This window comes from Aquarana catesbeiana, linkage group LG08, assembly GCF_042186555.1.
Source record: "Aquarana catesbeiana isolate 2022-GZ linkage group LG08, ASM4218655v1, whole genome shotgun sequence".
NCBI lineage: Eukaryota > Metazoa > Chordata > Amphibia > Anura > Ranidae > Aquarana > Aquarana catesbeiana.
This window is the reverse complement of record NC_133331.1, coordinates 27,042,624-27,060,832: the sequence shown is the minus strand read 5'-3', so window position 1 is coordinate 27,060,832 and position 18,209 is coordinate 27,042,624. Positions and strand designations below refer to the sequence as shown.

General features: G+C 42.8%; 1 protein-coding gene across 3 annotated transcripts in view; it reads left to right on the top strand.

Moving 5' to 3' along the window:
- The window catches only part of LOC141105649 (alpha-2-macroglobulin-like protein 1), a 583,128-nt gene that overhangs the window by 172,412 nt on the left and 392,507 nt on the right, over positions 1–18,209 (top strand). The window lies entirely within an intron of this gene.

Here is an 18,209-nt window from a genome sequence, read left to right as displayed (position 1 = left end):
CGCAGGAATTTTTCGAACGCTTTTTTGGGGGAAAAAAACAGTTTTGTGTTTAAAAAAAAAAACAAAACAGTAAAGTTAGCCCAATGTTTTTGCATATTGTGAAAGATGAAGTTACGCCGAGTAAGTAGATACCTAACATGTCACGCTTCAAAATTGCACACGCTCGTAGAATGGCACCAATGTTCGGTACTTAAAAATCCCCATAGGCGACACTTGAAATTTTTTTACTGGTTACATGTTTTGAGTTACAGAGGAGGTTTAGTGACAAAATTATTGCTCTCGCTCCAACATTCACGGCGATACCTTACATGTATGGTTTGAACACCGTTTTCATATGTGGGCGGGACTTACGTATGCGTTCGCTTCTGCGTGCGAGCACACGGGGACAGCGGCGCTTTAAAATTTTTTTTTTTTAATTGATAATTATATATATATATATATTTTTTTGACACTTTTTTGAAAAAAAAACATTTTTGATCACTTTTATTCCTATTACAAGGAATGTAAACATCCCTTGTAATAGGAATATAACATGACAGGTCCTCTTAATAGTGAGATATGGGGTCAATAAGACCCCATATCTCACCACTAGGCTGGGAAGCCTGAAATAAAAAAAAAAAAAAAGATCACCGCTTCCCAGCCGAAGCGGCGCTGTTTTTTTGAATGGAGAGGCCGGGCGTGACGTCATAACATCTCGCCCGGCTTCCGATGATCATAGAGACTCCGGCGACCATCTGGTCCGCTGGAAATCTCTATGATCTACATCCGGCGCCGGCGGATCCACTCTCCGCCTCACCGATCGTAACGGTGAGTCGGAGCAAGCACCAGAGGGCGGCGGGAGGGGGGGGACGTCCCCTCTCGCCTCCCATAGGAACAATCAAGCGGCGGACCGGCCGCTATGATCATTCCTATGGTGTAGAGATTCGCCGGCTGAAACCGGCAATATCTGAATGATGTCTGTAACTACAGGCATTATTCAGATATACCCGCCCAAAGCCCAGGACGTCATATGACGTCTGCGGGCAGGAAGTGGTTAACCGCTTAAGCCCCAGAGGATTTTACACCCTTCCTGACAAGAGCACTTTTCGCAATGCGGCACTGTGTCGCTTTAACTGACAATTGCGCAGTCGTGCGACGTTGCACCCAAAAAAAATTGATGTCCTTTTTTTCCCACAAATAGAGCTTTCTTTTGGTGGTGTTTGATCACCTCTGCGGTTTTAATTTTTTTCGCTATAAACAAAAAAAGAGTGGCAGTTTTGAAAAAAAAAATATTTTACTTTTTTGCTCTAATAAATATCCCCCCAAATATGTAAAAAAAGCTAATTTTTTTCCTCAGTTTAGGCCGATATGTATTCTACATATTTTTGTTAAAAAAAATCGCAATAAGCGTATATTGATTGGTTTGCGCAAAAGTTATAGCGTCTACAAAATAGGGGATAGTTTTATGGCATTTTTATTATTAACTTTTTTTATTAGTAATAGTGGCGAACTGCGATTTTTATCGTGACTGCAACATTATGGCGGACACATTGGACACTTCTGACACTATTTTAGGACCATTGTTATTTATATAGCGATCAGTGCTATAAAATGCACTGATTACTGTATAAATGACACTGGCAGGGAAGGGGCTAACCACCTCAATACAGTGCACTTACACCCTCTTCCTGCCCAGACGCTAAAATTACCATAGTTTTAGTGGCTCTATTCGGCCGCTATTGGGGCGGTTTTAACCCCCGTAGCTGCCAAAAAAGGATTAAACGACCCGCAAAGCGCAGCTGCAGCAGGGCTTTGCCGTGGTTTTGCAGCGGTACCCATTCAGTTCAATGGACAGGACCTTCACTGCTCTGAAGATGCTGTTTGTAGGAGTTTTTTTAACGTCCTGCAAGCGCACCACTCCTGTGTGAAAGCACTCTGGCTTTCAAACTGGAAAGACAGGAGCAGCTCTTCACAGGCACTATACAGGCTCTATTTTTAGCGTTGTAGCACCTGTAAAGTGCCTCAGTGTGAAAGGGGTCTAAGAGGAAGAATGGGGGGTATTTACTAAAACTGGTGCACACAGAATCTGGTGCAGCTGTACATGGTAGCCAATCAGCTTCTAACTTCAGCTTGTTTTGACAATAAAACCTGGAAGCTAAAATAAGAAAGGGGTTTTTGAGACTTTGAGTGAGGTACAAGACACGTGGTAGGAGAAATTGTAAAATATTTTAATTGGCATATAAACAAAGCATACCTTATAAATATGTAATACATGGTTAAACAGTATTTTTGTCTATATACAAGGCGATGGCGTACAAATAAGAGGAGATCATATATATACATGCACACATCTGAAATCGCATAGTATCCCATGGAAGTAACTAGCATAAAAAGCCAAATGCTTATTGAGTAATGGATACAAATGGGTTATAGGATATAAATGAATCACAATCAGACTTTTCTCCTCACACATGCACATCATGTCTCAGAGCATGGCTCTGTGCAATATCAGCAGACATATTTAAATTTTTTCACCCTTGCCTATTACATTTGGAGTGTGCTCCTGGGGTGTGTCGATGAGCTTGCTTCCTCCTTGGGTTCATTCCCTCAGCTCCCAGGATAGACTTGTCTTGTCCTGACTTGCAACACTGCTTATTTAGAGCAATCTATACATATGCTATGCATTTGCTCCTGATTAGATTACACCCCCCGGTTCGGTTCGCGGCAGAACATGCGAACAGACAAAAAATGTGTGCGAACACGCAACACTGTTAAAGTCTATGGGACTCGAACGTGAAAAAGTGCTAATTTTAAAGGCTAATATGCAAGTTATTGTCATAAAAAGTGTTTGGGGACCCGGGTCCTGTCCCAGGGGACATGCAAAAAAAAAGTTTAAAAAACAGCCGTTTTTTCAGGAGCAGCAATTTTAAGAATGCTTAAAGTGAAACAATAAAAGTGTAATATTTGTTTAATAGGTAATAGGTGTCTATAGTATGCCTGTTAAGTGGCGCATTTTTCCCATGTTTATAACAGTCCCTGCACAAATATGACATTTCTAAAGGAAAAAAAGTCAATTAAAACTGCTTGCGGCTGTAATGTAATGTTGCCCCCCCCCCAGCCCATTACCAGGCCCTTTGGGTCTGGTATGGATATTAAGGGGAACCCCGCACCTAAATTAAAAAAAAAGGCGTGGGGCCCCCAGGCCCTATATACTCTGAACAGCAGTATACAGGCGGTCCCAAACAAAATAGGGACTGTAGGTTTGTTATTAAGTTGAATCTGTTTGTAATTTGGAACATTTTTAAAGTGTAGTTCCAGCCCAAAAATCTTTTTTTAAGCTGTCTGGATAATATAGGGAAGGGTTATCACCCCTGTAACATTTGTTTTGCTGTCTGTGCCCCTGTTCAGAAGATTTCACCTCACTTTCTGTCCCAATGACAATTGAATTTTTAAAATTTTGGGTTATTAGGGAAACAAGGATTTGTGATAAAGCATCAGTGGAGACACTTTTTTCCCATATTAACTCTTACAGGAGAGAATTTCCCTTCCCCTAGGGGTAGATTTCCTCTCACTTCCTGTTGTCTCCTTCTGTTTGTAAGTAGGAGTCGTTTGTAAGTCGGATGTTTGAAAATAGGGCACCGCCTGTATATACTACACGGCCTGCCCTATACACTCTGCGGAAAATTGGACCTTAGGTGTTGGTGGTACTAGAACACTGCTGCTGGCCGTGTTATTGAGCCAGAACATGCAGAAGAGTTGATGGAGTGGATAACAAAGCCGTCCTCATCCTCCTCATCCTCTGTCACCCAGGCTCAGAGTAGTTTTCCTTTCTATGTAACTGCCAAAGCAGCCTATTCCACCGGCTCCTTGTCCACAGTCACTCCTTCCGTAGCCCCACCATCATGCACGGAGGAGTCCCCTGAACTATTTGACCACAGTGTCGGGTACATGCTGATGGAGGATGCACAGCGATTTAAGGGTCCGATGTTGGTTCCCAGGTTGAGGAAGGGAGTAACGTGAGCCTAGAGAGAGGCGGTGCCCAAGAAGGACAAGAAACTGGCAGTCATGTTCCCTCCAGCTGCAGCATAGTGCCAAGTTTGCTCAAGTGACGAGGAGGGAGGGGATGATGAGGTCACTGACTCTACTTGGGTGCCTGATAGAATAGAGGAGGAGGAGGCACAATTCCAACGAGGCAGGATGTCCTCTAGGGGGCAGCTTAAGGGCAGCCACCCTACTGCATCAGACCGCAAAGCTCCGCAGGTGCAGGGTGTTGCTGACTTCCCACTGATTTTGAAAAGTTCCTTGGTGTGAGCCTTTTTGGACACGTGTGCAGCAGATCGCACCATTGCTGTTTGCAACCTATGTCTGAAGTGGATCAAGCGTGGCCAGAACAGCAGCTGTTTGGGCACCACATGCTTGACCAGACATATGATGACCTCCCATGCAGTCTTTTTCCTGTATACTATATTTGAGATTTAATATCTCTCAGATATGATTTGGGTTAAATGAGAGTTCTTTGACCATGAGTGAAAGCTTTAACACAATAACAACATTTATTGGTGAGAAGTTGAAAGTCTATCTAATCTATCTATAGTCTACACCAAGGAAGAAAATATTAGGTTAAAATAAGAGAATTACATGAAGGAATACAGAGTATATTCCTGAAAACATTAATCTACAAACATATTTAGTTACAAGTAAAATGCAGACCTTCCCCATAATTACCCTTTGCACCAAGGTTCCATTCTGATGGTTGCTTTCCCATAAAAGTATGTGTTTCCCTCCCATCTAGTCTGCGTATATCATTACATGCTGATGCCTCATTGGTTGGCATAGTGTGGCCCTGATTGGTGAGCTTCCCTATTCCTGGTTAAGGACTGGCTACATCTCCAATCCCTATACTTTGCATAAGTCAGCCCCTTTAATGCAAATCCTTGTGACTATTCTGAGAAGGAGCTTAACTTGAATTTTCCCGGGAAGTTAAGTATTGATTACCGGTTGGCTTCCCTTCATTGCATATCCCAGCATGGGATCCATTGAAGTGAGTATGTGTAAAACAATGAGGTTTGGATACCCATTGTTTGTATACACAAGCCTAGGCACCGACTTGTCAGGCCTACCAGAGATTTCTGTAAAGATAATATGTTCCGCCCTAGATAAAAACTAAATTAAATATATCCATTAAATATAAATAAATTAAATATAAATTAAATATATTCCTATTTACAGTATCCGTTGGTAACAGCACTTAAAAGACCCACATCAAAGAAAAAGGCGGATTTCTCCTTGCTCCTCATCTGGGATCTCCAACCCTACTCCAGTCCTCTCGAAAACCTGCACTACCAGAGATTTCTGTGAAGATAATATGTTCCGCCCTACATAGATAAAAGCTAAATTAAATATATTCATAATTACAATATTTTACAGCTATTAATGTAGATTTCAGATAAACTCATAGGCAACAAGTCAGCTGGCAACAGCACTTGAAAGACCCACATCAAAGAAAAAGGTGGACTTCTCCTTGCTCCTCATCTGAGATCTCCAACCCTATTATACCTCCAGTCCTCTCGAAAAACTGCACTGAGAGGAATGAAGGTATAGCAATAGGTGTCCCAAGTACTTGCAGCCAATCTGCTAGCAGTACACCACCATGTGATTTTAGCAGGCAAATTTCCCTACCCCAGTTGCAAAACCGTAATAAGAAATTCGGTCCCAGCCATCCACATGCTCAGCATCTGAATGCTAGTTTGGCCAAATTGATAGCACTGCAACTACTGCCTTTTCAGCTGGTAGACTCTGCCCCCTTTTGTGAATTTGTGGAATGTGCTGTACCTCGGTTGCAGGTTCCAAAATGCCATTTCTTTTCACGGAAGGCCATTCCAGCTCTCTACCGGCATGTAGAAGGCAATGTTTTTGTCTCGTTGGACAGGGCAGTCAGCAGTAAGGTGTAGATTACCACAGACTCATGGTCTAGCAGGCATGGGCAGAGATGTTACCTTTCTTTCACAGCGCACTGGGTAACTCTGCAGGCAACTGGGAAGGATGCAGGACAGGGTTCAGTATTGTTGGAGTTTGCTCCACCACCACGCCTCCAAAATGCTAGCGGTGATTCTGCCACAGCTCTCTCCTCCACCCCCTCCTCTTCTTCTTCCTCTATGGCCTCTTCTGCAGATTTGTTCTCTGAACCAGCAGTGCTCCATAAGCATTCAAGGAGCTACGCAAGCACTCAGGCAAAAAGATGCCATGCATTGCATGAGTTACATAATTACATAGTTACATAGTAGGTGAGGTTGAAAAAAGACACAAGTCCATCAAGTCCATCCTATGTGTGTGATGATTATATGTCAGTATTACATTGTATATATGTTGCGGTCGTTCAGGTGCTTATCTAATAGTTTTTTGAAACTATAGATGCCCCCCAATGAGACCACCACCTGTGGAAGGGAATTCCACATCCTTGTCGCTCTTACAGTAAAGAACCCTCTACGTAGTTTAAGGTTAAACCACTGCTTAGGGGACAGGAGCCACACTTGGGCAGAGATTCTGTCAGGTCTGCAGGGGCAGGCTCAGAGGTGGTTGACGCCACACCAGCTTCAGCCAGGAATGGTTGTATACGACAATGGCACCAACCTTCTCTCTGCTCTCCGACAGGGACACTTGACCCATGTTCCATGTTTGGCACACATCCTGAATTTGGGGGTGCAGCGGTTCTTGAGCAGGTACCCAGGCTTACAGGATCTCCTGATGCAGGCCAGAAAAGTCTGTGGTCATTTCCAACGGTCATACAATCCCAGTGCTCGGCTGGCTGACATTGAAAGGGAATGCAACCTGCCCACCAACCGCCACATTTTTGACATGTCCACCAGGTGGAACTCAATGTTGGCAATGCTGCAGTGGCTGTACACGCAGCAGAGGGCCATCAATGAGTACCTGTGTGAGTATGGCACCAGGACAGGGTCAGGGGAGCTTGGCTTCTTTTTGCCACGCCAGTGGCTACTGATCAAGGATGCATGCACTGTCCTGTCACCATTTGATGAGACCACAGGATGGTGAGCAGCGACAATGCATGCATCAGTGATACTGTCCCTCTTGTCTTCCTGTTGGAGCACACGCTTCATGGAATAATGGACAGGGCACTTGAGGCAGAACAGCGGGAGGAAGAGGAGGACTTCCTTACCTCTCAAGGCCCCCTTTATCCAGATATTATTCCTGCAGGCCCACCAAACACACAGGAAGAAGAGGAGGAGGAGGATTGTGTCAGCATGGATGTGGAGGATAACACTCAGCAGCAGTCTTCAAGAGATGGTTTTCAGTCCCCAGAAACCCAAGGAGTTGTACGTGGCTGGGAGGAGGCTGTTATGGATCTTGTGATCCTTAGTGACCCAGAGGGCTCAAATCAAATGCCACTGCAAACTTTTGCAAGCTTTGCATAATCAGGGAGGCCATGCAGCATAAGGACCCTAGGATTCGTGGTGTCAAAGAGAGGGATTATTACTGGCTGCCATCCCTTCTTGATCCACGTTACAAGGGTAAGGTTGCAGAACTCATCCTGCCTTCGCAGAGGGAGCAGAGGATGAAACATCTTCAGAAGGCCTTGAAGAAAGGTTTGTGCAATGCATTTCCAGACCCTGTGAGGTTACAATTTCCTGGTGCTGGAGAACGTCTTGCTGAGGCTCTGTTCATTCAGAGGAAGAGCAGTGGAGAAGGTGGCCGGCTGACCAATGCCTTTAGACAATTTTTCAGTCCTCAATGCCAAGGTGGAATAAGCAACCATCGCCAGCGTCTGCATTACATGGTGCAGGAAGAGCAGACTTGGAGACCTTTCCAACAGAGCATCCAATGGGTTACTGGGTCTTGAGGATGGACCACTGGCCAGAACTAGCTCATTATGCAATTGAGCTACTGGCCTGTCCTGCATCCAGCGTTCTTTCTGAATGCACATGCATTGCTGCTGGAGGGTTTGTAACGGATTATAGAGTGCGCCTGTCCACAGACTCTGTTCATAGGCTCACATTCATAAAAATCAATCAGTCTTGAATCAGCAGCAGCTATCAAGCACCTGATGCTGATGTAACTGATTTTTCTATGCATGTGGGATGGTACTGTGTACACCAACAGAAGTCTATTGGCAACTATGGGTGCACTGTTTGTATTGTGTACACCACCATAAAAGTAGTAGCAACTGCACTATGGGTGCACAGTGCTGTGTACACCAACAGAAGTGTAATAACAACTATGGGTGTACTGTATTGTGTAGACCACCAGAAAAGTAGTAGCAACTGCACTAGGGGTGCACGGTACTGTGTACACCAACAGAAGTCTAATAGCAACTATGGGTGCACTGTTTGTATTGTATACCGTGTACACCACCAGAAAAGTAGTAGCAACTGCACTAGGGGTGCACGGTGCTGTGTACACCAACAGAAGTGTAATAACAACTATGGGTGTACTGTGTTGTGTACACCACCAGAAAAGTAGTAGCAACTGCACTAGGGGTGCACGGTACTGTGTACACCAACAGAAGTCTAATAGCAACTATGGGGGCACTGTATGTATTGTGTACTGTGTACACCACATGAAAAGTAGTAGCTACTGCACTAGGGGTGCACGGTACTGTGTACTGTGTACACCGCCTGAAGTATATTAGAAAATGTACACCAGGAACAGCCTGCAGTCAGATATAGCTAAACTGTATGCAGTGGATATAGATTTTATATATATTTATACACACACACACACACACAAGACTGTCTGTATATATATTAAATACACTGCAGCTAACTGAATAACATGCCTGCCAGAAGTATATTAGAAACAGTACACCAGGAATGGCCTGCAGTCAGATATAGCTATTAGTTAAACTGTATGCAGTGGATATATATATATATATATATATATATATATATATATATATATATATATATATATATATATATATATATATATATATAATATAGCAGTCAATGGGTGGGTTACCTTCTTTTCTTCCTATTTAATGATGTCAAAGCACGGTCAGAGTGGACTCCCAATCCTCCACCAACAATCAATTAGAAAAAAAGACGGGACCAATGCTTCAATGCAGCATCTTCTTTACTTCAAAATTCATAAAATTACAGAAAGTGCAGACGTGCAAGCCACTGTACAGTATCGAGCATCACTGCTCTTCATCAGGCTTTTCTGGCTATGTGTGATACACCAATAAAAAATCATGCATTTATCCCAGACCCAAAGTGTGCCACACAGATGTGGAGCTCAATTAGCTTAATTAGTTGTAATTAGCAAAGCTAATATTAACCCTATCTTAATGATAAACCCTATATTATGTGGATAGATAGAAACAATCAAATATATACATAATTCCTATATACACATAGAAAGTATATTCTTGCTTATACTTGAAATAATGTCAAGCATTTATATCCTTATATCATAATCCTATTTAAATCTTTCCAAAGGGTTACTCTCATGCAGCGTACACACGAGCGGACTTTTAGGCCGTACTGGTCCGACGGACCGAATCCGGCGGACAGTCCGACCGTCTGCATCGGACTTCCGATGGACCATTTCGGTTGGAAATCCGATGGACTTTAGATTTGAAACCTGCTTCAAATCTTTACGTCGTAACTCCGCTGGACTCCGCTGTTCCTAATGGAAAGCCCGTTCGTCTGTATGCTGGTCCGACGGACCAGATACGACGCAAGGGCAGGGTACTACATCTCGCGCTCGCTGCAATAGGAAAAACACATTTTCCTATTGCAGTGAGCACGAGGGGGAGGCGACGATGTCCCTTAGGTCTGGTATGGATTTTAAGGGGAACCCTCTACGCCGAAAAACGGCATGGGGGTCCCCCCAAAATCCATACCAGACCCTTATCTAAGCATACAGTCAACATCACCCGATGACCACGCCCCCTTATGACGTCACAGTCCCAACATGCCCTGGGACTGTGATGTCATAAGGGGGCGGGGTCACCGCCTATATAAGTCATTGTGCTCACACAGCATTACAGAGGGAGAGAGCATCGTGTCAACATCGGAAGAAGAGAAGAGGGAAGAAGATGCAGAAGTCCGGGCCACCGCTTGCAAAAGAGCGGTAGAAGAACCGAACACCGGGAAAAGAGGTCGAACACCGGGAGAAGAGGTAGAACACCGGGAGAAGAGGCCGAAGAGAGCGGCGAAGTTGGAAGAAGACCCCCGAAGTCGGAAGAAGACCCCCAGAGCTGTCTAATAAATTACTTTAAAAACCTGTGTAGTGTGTTTTTTTATTGACACTTTTTCCCTAGGTGAATGGGTAGGGGTATGATGTACCCCATACTCATTCACATAGGGTGGGGGGCCGGGATCTGGGGGCCCCCTTATTAAAGGGGGCTCCCGGATTCCGATGAGCCCACCGCCCGCAGACCCAGACAACCAACGACCAGGGTTGTCGGGAAGAGGCCCTTGTCCTCATCAACATGGGGACAAGGTGCTTTGGGGTGCCCCTCCCCCAAAGCACCCACCCCCCCATGTTGAGGGCATACGGCCTAGTACGGTTCAGGAGGGGGGGCGCTCGCTCGTCCCCACCCCCTTTCCTGACCGGCCGGGCTGCATGCTCGGATAAGGATCTGGTATGGATTTTGGAGGGACCCCCACGCCGTTTTGTAGGGGGTTCCCCTTAAAATTCATACCAGACCAAAGGGTCTGGAATGCCCTGCGATGGGGCTCACAAGGTGTCAATCTCACCGATAAAAGCGGGAAGTATGACGTCCTTTTCTAGTTCCATTGTACCCGAGTCACGTTCAAAATGAACAGACTTGTTCGTGTGTGGGCAAGTTTGTTCATTCGGAAAGTCCGTCGTAACTCCGACGGGAAGACCGACGGACATATTCTGCCAGAAAGTCCGGTTGTGTGTAGGCAAGTCCGTCCATAGTCTGGTCGTGTGTAGGCAAGTCCGTTCCTCAGTTGGAAGTCTGTCAAAAGTCCGTCGGACCAGTCCGGTCGGAAAGTCCGCCCGTGTGTACGCCCCATTACAGATAATCCCCTTATTTTCAGTCAGACAATTCCTTTGTTTCAATTTCATTCCAAAATGTGTAAACAGAATATAAGCCTTCAAATCAATATGATGTATCAATTAAATCTAGGGAAACAAAAGAGAAACATATCCATCTATACATACATCTATATCTAGATAGATATATATCTAGATCTATCTATCTATCTATCTATCTATCTATCTATCTATCTATCTATCTATCTATCTATCTATCTATCTATCTATCTATCTATCTATCTATCTATCTATCTATCTATCTATCTATCTATCTATCTATCTATCTATTATACATTTAGCTGTCTGAATCCACCTGTCCATTCATATCCAACAAAAATAAGTATAGGTCATAGTCTCTATTCATCCCCTTGGGGTGAAGAGACTGTAACCTATTAATCCACCATACTTCACGTTTTTTTAGTTTTAAAATTCTGTCACCCCCTCTCTTATCATGGAGAACTTCCTCTAAAACCATGAAACGTAATTCTGACTCCTTATGTCCTTTCTCCAGAAAGCGTCTTGATACCGGAAGACCGGGTTGTAAATGCCTAATCGTGCTGCAATGTTGAGCTATTTGGTCTTTTATTTTCTGAGTGGTCTTACCTACATAAATAAGGTTACAAGGACATATAAGTATGTATACTACGTACGACGACTGACGAGTGTAATAGCCATTGATCACTATCTTCTCCCTATTAATAGGATGAAGATAGTGATCACCCTTCACTATGAGATCGCATTGAATGCAGTTAAACAAGGGAAACATCCCTTCCTTTTTTTTCCAAGAAATGTTTGTTTAGTTACCTGGGTATTGGCCCTAAAATCAGATCGGACCAAAGTGTCCCTTAATGTTTTATTGCGCCGATAGGCTTCTTTGGGGATTTGTTGGAATTCATCTATTTGAGGATAAGATCGCTTCAAAAGTGGCCAGTGTTTTTTCACGATGTTAAAGATTTTTTCACTATAGCTGTGAAACTGGAATACAAATGCTATCCTCGGTCTCATTTGTTTACGTTTCCCAGAATCACACATTACACCTGCTTGCTGAATCTTATCAAATTCCTGCTGGATAAGTCTCTCTGGATATCACCTCTCCCTAAACCCCTGACACATCTCTCTTATTCTGATATTTCTAATATTGTCATAACTGACAATGAGTACAACCCTCAGCAGTTGACCCCTCATGATAGATTTAAAAACCTCATGATTGATTTAAAAACATGAGGGGGATGATAACTATTAAATAATAGAAGTTGGTTCCTGTTAGTAGGTTTAGTGTAAAAATCAGTCTCAATCTGGCCATGATTAATATAGATCCTTGTGTCCAAACAAGGAACAGAATCACCACCAATATGCATCTTAAATTGGATCTCTGGGGAAATTCTATTCAGAACCTCATCAAACATTTTCAGGGATTCAATGCTGCACCGCCATATCACAAAAATATCATCTATATAGCGCCACCAGGTGGCGCAATACCTCTGAAAAACTTCATTGATGAAAATGTATTTATATTCAAAATCATTAATGAATGAACATGCGTATGGTGGGGCAACATTGGAGCCCATCGCAACTCTTTTCAACTGTACATAAAACTGTTCTTTGAATAGAAAGTAGTTATTATGCAGCACGACATGAAACAATTTTTCAAAAAGAAGGATCTGAGCCTCAGAATATTCCTGACTATTTTTGATCAGTTCAATCGCAGCCTCAATGCCTGCTTGATGCAGAATCGATGTATAGAGACTTGTGACATCCCAGGTCACAAGAATCCCATCTTCATAGTGTGAGGGTAGTTCTCTGATTTTTGACAAAAAAACTTTGGTGTCCCTAATGTAAGATCTAGTCTTTTTCACAAGGGGAGACAGAATTTTATCAAGGAGTTGTGCCGTAGGAACAAAAGAGTCCCACCCCGAAACAATGGGGCGTCCTGGTGGAGATACACTGTCCTTATGAATATTCGGCAATATATAGATGACAGGGACACGTGTATGGGATGGTGTCAAGAGTTCAAAAAGGTCCCGAGAAATTAACCCCTCCTTCAGTGCCAGTTTCAAAATGTTCTCTAATAATTATCTGATACCCCATGTGGGATCTGTCATAACCTTCTTATATACAGTTTGATCGTTCAGCTGACGATTGATCTCATCCTCATACATTTGGGGATCCATAACCACAACTAAACCCCCTTTATCAGCCAGCTTATATATTATGTCATTACGTTTGCTTAGATCCTTCAATGCTGACCTCTCTTTGCAGGATAGATTGCTAGGAATATGGTCCCTATAATCAACTCTGGCAAACAGATCTTTCACCCCTCGAGTGACCTCTTGAACAAATGTTTCCAGCGGAGCATAGGAGGTCGGTGGGACAGATTTAGATTTAGTCTGTAGACCAAGTGATTTACAGTCCAATGCATCCCCCACTGACTCCCAGTAGGTGAAGGGTCTGTGGAAAAATTTACCTTCCATCTTAAACTACGGAACAATCGATATAGGTCTTGATCTAGTTGGAACGGATCTAAATAGCTTTTTGGGCAAAAGGATAAGCCTCGATCAAAAAGTCCTACCCCATCCGATGATAGGATCCGTCTCGATATATTGTGCACTAGATCTCCCATGCTCAACCTCGATTGCCACGTGTATTGCAATGTCTGTACTGACTTCCCATTTCTTCTCTGTTGAACCGAGATCTGGTCTGCATCCGAGGGGGGGGGGGGCACCTCTCTGGCTTTGTTGTAAAAAATTAGATGAAGAATCCGCATTTGTGTTGGCTGAGAAATTATCCAATATATCCCTCCTGTTGCTCCCATAATTAAGACGACCCCGTTGATTGTATGGACACGGCCATCTGTATACCTGATTCCTCTCAATCTTTCGCATCCCAGTCAAATTTACTTCTTTTTCTGGTTTCTAAATCCAAACAATATTTGCCAATGTTTCCATCTACCAGATCTTTGCATTTGATAAATTCTTCAGATGACATCGAAGTTTTCAGATCCTGTTCAGTCTTTGTTAATTGTTCTGATAATAAGGCAAGTTCTTTATGTATAAAGGAAATTGTGAGCGTCATCAGATCAAAAGAACATTTGTTCAGGATTTGCATGAAGGTATTGTTAAACTCGTCATTATCAATGAAAAGTGTAGGAGCAATCTCACCCTCAGGCCTCTGGGAATTCTTTGTACATGATGATACTCTGACAAGGTAAGTCCATGTAACTCCAGAGAGGTATGTTTCCTATGTAATTTCTCCCATGTACGAGAATTATGGGCTGGTGTACTTCCAGTGAGAAAGTTCCTAGATCCCGATATCTGAGACATAATGTGTGTGGTCTCTTCTTGGGTGAAGGAAAACGTATATATATATTAGGGCTGGGGAAATTAAAGATGAATTCCTCGATTAATCGTTATTTTTTTGATCGATCAAAATTCTTTTGATCGGTACTCACCTCTCCGCTGGCTTCCGGGTCTTCAGAGAGTTCCGTCGGAGCTCCGGTGACGTCATGGACATCGATGTCACTGGAATCCTACCCTCTTCCCCAAGTGCCTCCGTCTGCTAATGAAGGGAAGGGAGGAGGAGTCCAGTGACGTCGATGTCCGTGACGTCACGGACAGCCTGGACAGTGATGGTAAATATGGATGTGGTTAACTGAGATCATTCAGTGAGCTAAGTGTAGGCAAATTTGATATCCTCCGTTTTTTTTTTGGTGTCCTTAGAGGCTGATAAGCTGTGATATTTTTGCCGTGTGTATTGGCTTCTGCTGTTGCCATGACGGCGGCTCTTGCTACAGTTTGAATTTAAAACGTATTTGTGTGAACTGTGAAGTTACTAGTGTCGGGTGATTGTATATAGTGTATACCACATTTACCACTCACTAATGCAGAGTTGGAATGCAAGGAGATCAGCTAAAAGTAGTTGGATCTGTATGTGCGTTATAATTAATCGAAATTAGTTGATTAATCGATTAAAAAAAAAAATTGATTAATTGAACACGAAAATTTGAATCAGTAACAGCTCTAATATATATATATATATATATATATATATATATATATATATAGATATATATATACACAAGACTGTCTGTATATATATTAAATACACTGTAGCTAACTGAATAATCTGCCTGCCTGAAGTATATTAGAAACAGTACACCAGGAACGGCCTGCAGTCAGATATAGCTAAACTGGATACAGTGGATATATATATATATATATATATATATATATATATATATATATATATATATATATATATATATATATATATATATACAAGACTGTCTGTGTGTGTATATATATATATATATATTTAAATACACTGCAGCTAACTGAATAACCTGCCTGCCTGCTCAATCTAAATGACACTCTCTCTCCATCCATGCCAACAACACACTACACTGGGCCGACATGCAGGCAGCCTTATATAGTGTGGGGAGTGGACTTAGTCCTCCTGAGCCATGATTGGCAAAAGGCACTCTGCTTTTGGCCAATTATGCCTCTCTTAGCTGGGATTGGCCAAAGCATGCAGGTCATGGTGCATGCTTTGGCCAATCATCATACAGCAGTGCACTGCGCTCCCACAGTGCATTATTGGTTATTACTTGCCACTCGAATTTGGCGCGAATAATGTTCGGTTTTCGACGAATGGGTGAACAGCCAATGTTCGATCCAAAGTGAAAGCTCACCCCTACTCCTGATGAGTGGCAACTGGCCACAAAACACGTCAAGCCTATTAATATCATTATGTTCCCAACACATAGCGAACGGCCCATAATGTTTGGTTTTCGACGAACGGGCGAACAGCCAATGTTCGAGTCAAACTTATGTTCGATCCGAACTGAAAGCTCATCCCTACTCCTGATGAGTGGCAACTGGCCACGAAACGCATCAAGCCTATCGATGTCATTATGTTCCCAACACATAGCGAACGGCCCATAATGTCCGGTTTTCGACAAACGGGCAAACAGCCAATATTCGAGTCAAACTTATGTTCGATCCGAACTGAAAGCTCATCCCTACTCCTGATGAGTGGCAACTGGCCATCAAACGCGTCAAGCTTATCAATGTCATTATATTCCCAACACATAGCTTGACCTCAACTGTGGTTCATTTGTATAATATAACTCATTTGTATCCATTACTCAATAGACATGTTCATTCGTTTTTGTCCGAATGCATTTTTGTCCGAATTTCAGGTATTTTCGTTATCGTTTTAACAAACGATAACGAACGTGCAGAATCCGAAAACTGAAAGATCCGACATAAACAAATGCTTTATTTTCATTTTTGTTGTGACAACAGTTCGATACAGATAGGAGATTCGACATGACGCTGACAATAGCGATCTGTATCCATCGAACCTGTGGTCGAATGTGCCTAACCTTAGCTCTATTAGTCCAAGATTATTCTACATAGAGAGAAAAGATTCGACATTATAGAGACAATAGCAAAAAAGGTCGAATGTGCCTAACCTAACTCTATTAGTCCAAGATTATTCGACATAGAGAGAAAAGATTCAACATGAAGATTCAGCGAAGCAGTGGACAAATGAACGAATTTCAGGAGAAACTAAATTAATTTATTTTTCGGACGAAAATGAAATTCTGAAAATAAATATTTCAGTGTGCACATGTTTATTACTCAATAAGCATTTGGCTTTTTATACTAGTTACTTCCATGGGATACTATGCGATTTCAGATGCGTGCATGTGTATATATCAATTCCTCTTTTTTTGTATGCCATTGCATTGTATACAGTGGGGACGGAAAGTATTCAGACCCCCTTAAATTTTTCACTCTTTGTTATATTGCAGCCATTTGCTAAAATCATTTAGGTTAATTTTTTTTTCCACATTAATGTACACACAGCACCCCATATTGACAGAAAAACTCAGAATTGTTGACATTTTTGCAGATTTATTAAAAAAAAAAAAATCACATGGTCCTAAGTATTCAGACCCTTTGCTCAGTATTTAATAGAAGCACCCTTTTGACCTAATACAGCCATTAGTCTTTTTGGGAAAGATGCAACAAGTTTTTCACACCTGGATTTGGGGATCCTCTGCCATTCCTCCTTGCAGATCCTTTCCAGTTCTGTCAAGTTGGTTGGTAAACGTTGGTGGACAGCCATTTTTAGGTCTCTCCAGAGATGCTCAATTGGGTTTAAGTCAGGGCTCTGGCTGGGCCATTCAAGAACAGTCACGGCGTTGTTGTTCCTTCATTATTTTAGCTTTGTGCTTAGGGTCATTGTCTTGTTGACAGGTAAACCTTCGGCCCAGTCTGAGGTCCTGAGAACTCTGGAGAAGGTTTTCTTCCAGGATATCCCTGTACTTGTCCGCATTCATCTTTCCCTCGATTGCAACCAGTCGTTCTGTCCCTGCAGCTGAAAAACACCCCCACAGCATGATGCTGCCACCACCATGCTTCACTGTTGGGACTGTATTGGACAGGTGATGGCCAGTGCCAGGTTTTCTCCAAACATACCGCTTAGAATTAAGGCCAAAAAGTTCTATCTTGGTCTCATCAAAACCAGAGAGTCTTATTTCTCACTATCTTGGAGTCCTACAGGTGTTTTTTAGCAAACACCATGCGGGCTTTCATGTGTCTTGCACTGAGGAGAGGCTTCCATCGGGCCACTCTGCCATAAAGCCCCGACTGGTGGAGGGCTGCAGTGATGGTTGACCTTCTGCAACTTTCTCTCATCTCCTGACTGCATCTCTGGAGCTCAGCCACAGTGATCTTTGGGTTCTTCTTTACCATTCTCACCAAGACTCTTCTCCCCCGATAGCTCACTTTGGCTGGACGGCTAGCTCTAGGAAGGGTTCTGGTCGTCCCAAAAGTCTTCCATTTAAGGATTATGGGGGCCACTGTGCTCTTAGGAACCTTAAGTGCAGAAGAAATTTTTTTGTAACCTTGGCCAGATCTGTGCCTTGCCACAATTCTGTCTCTGAGCTCTACAGGCAGTTCCTTTGACCTCATGATTCATTTGTCCTCATTTGCTCTGACATGCACTGTGAGCTGTAAGGTCTTATATAGACAGGTATTTGGCTTTCCTAATCAAGTCCAATCAGTATTATCAAACACATCTGGACTCAAATGAAGGTGTAGAACCATCTCAAGGATGATCAGAAGAAATGGACAGCACCTGAGTTAAATATATGAGTGTCACAGCAAAGAGTCTGAATACTTAGGACCATGTGA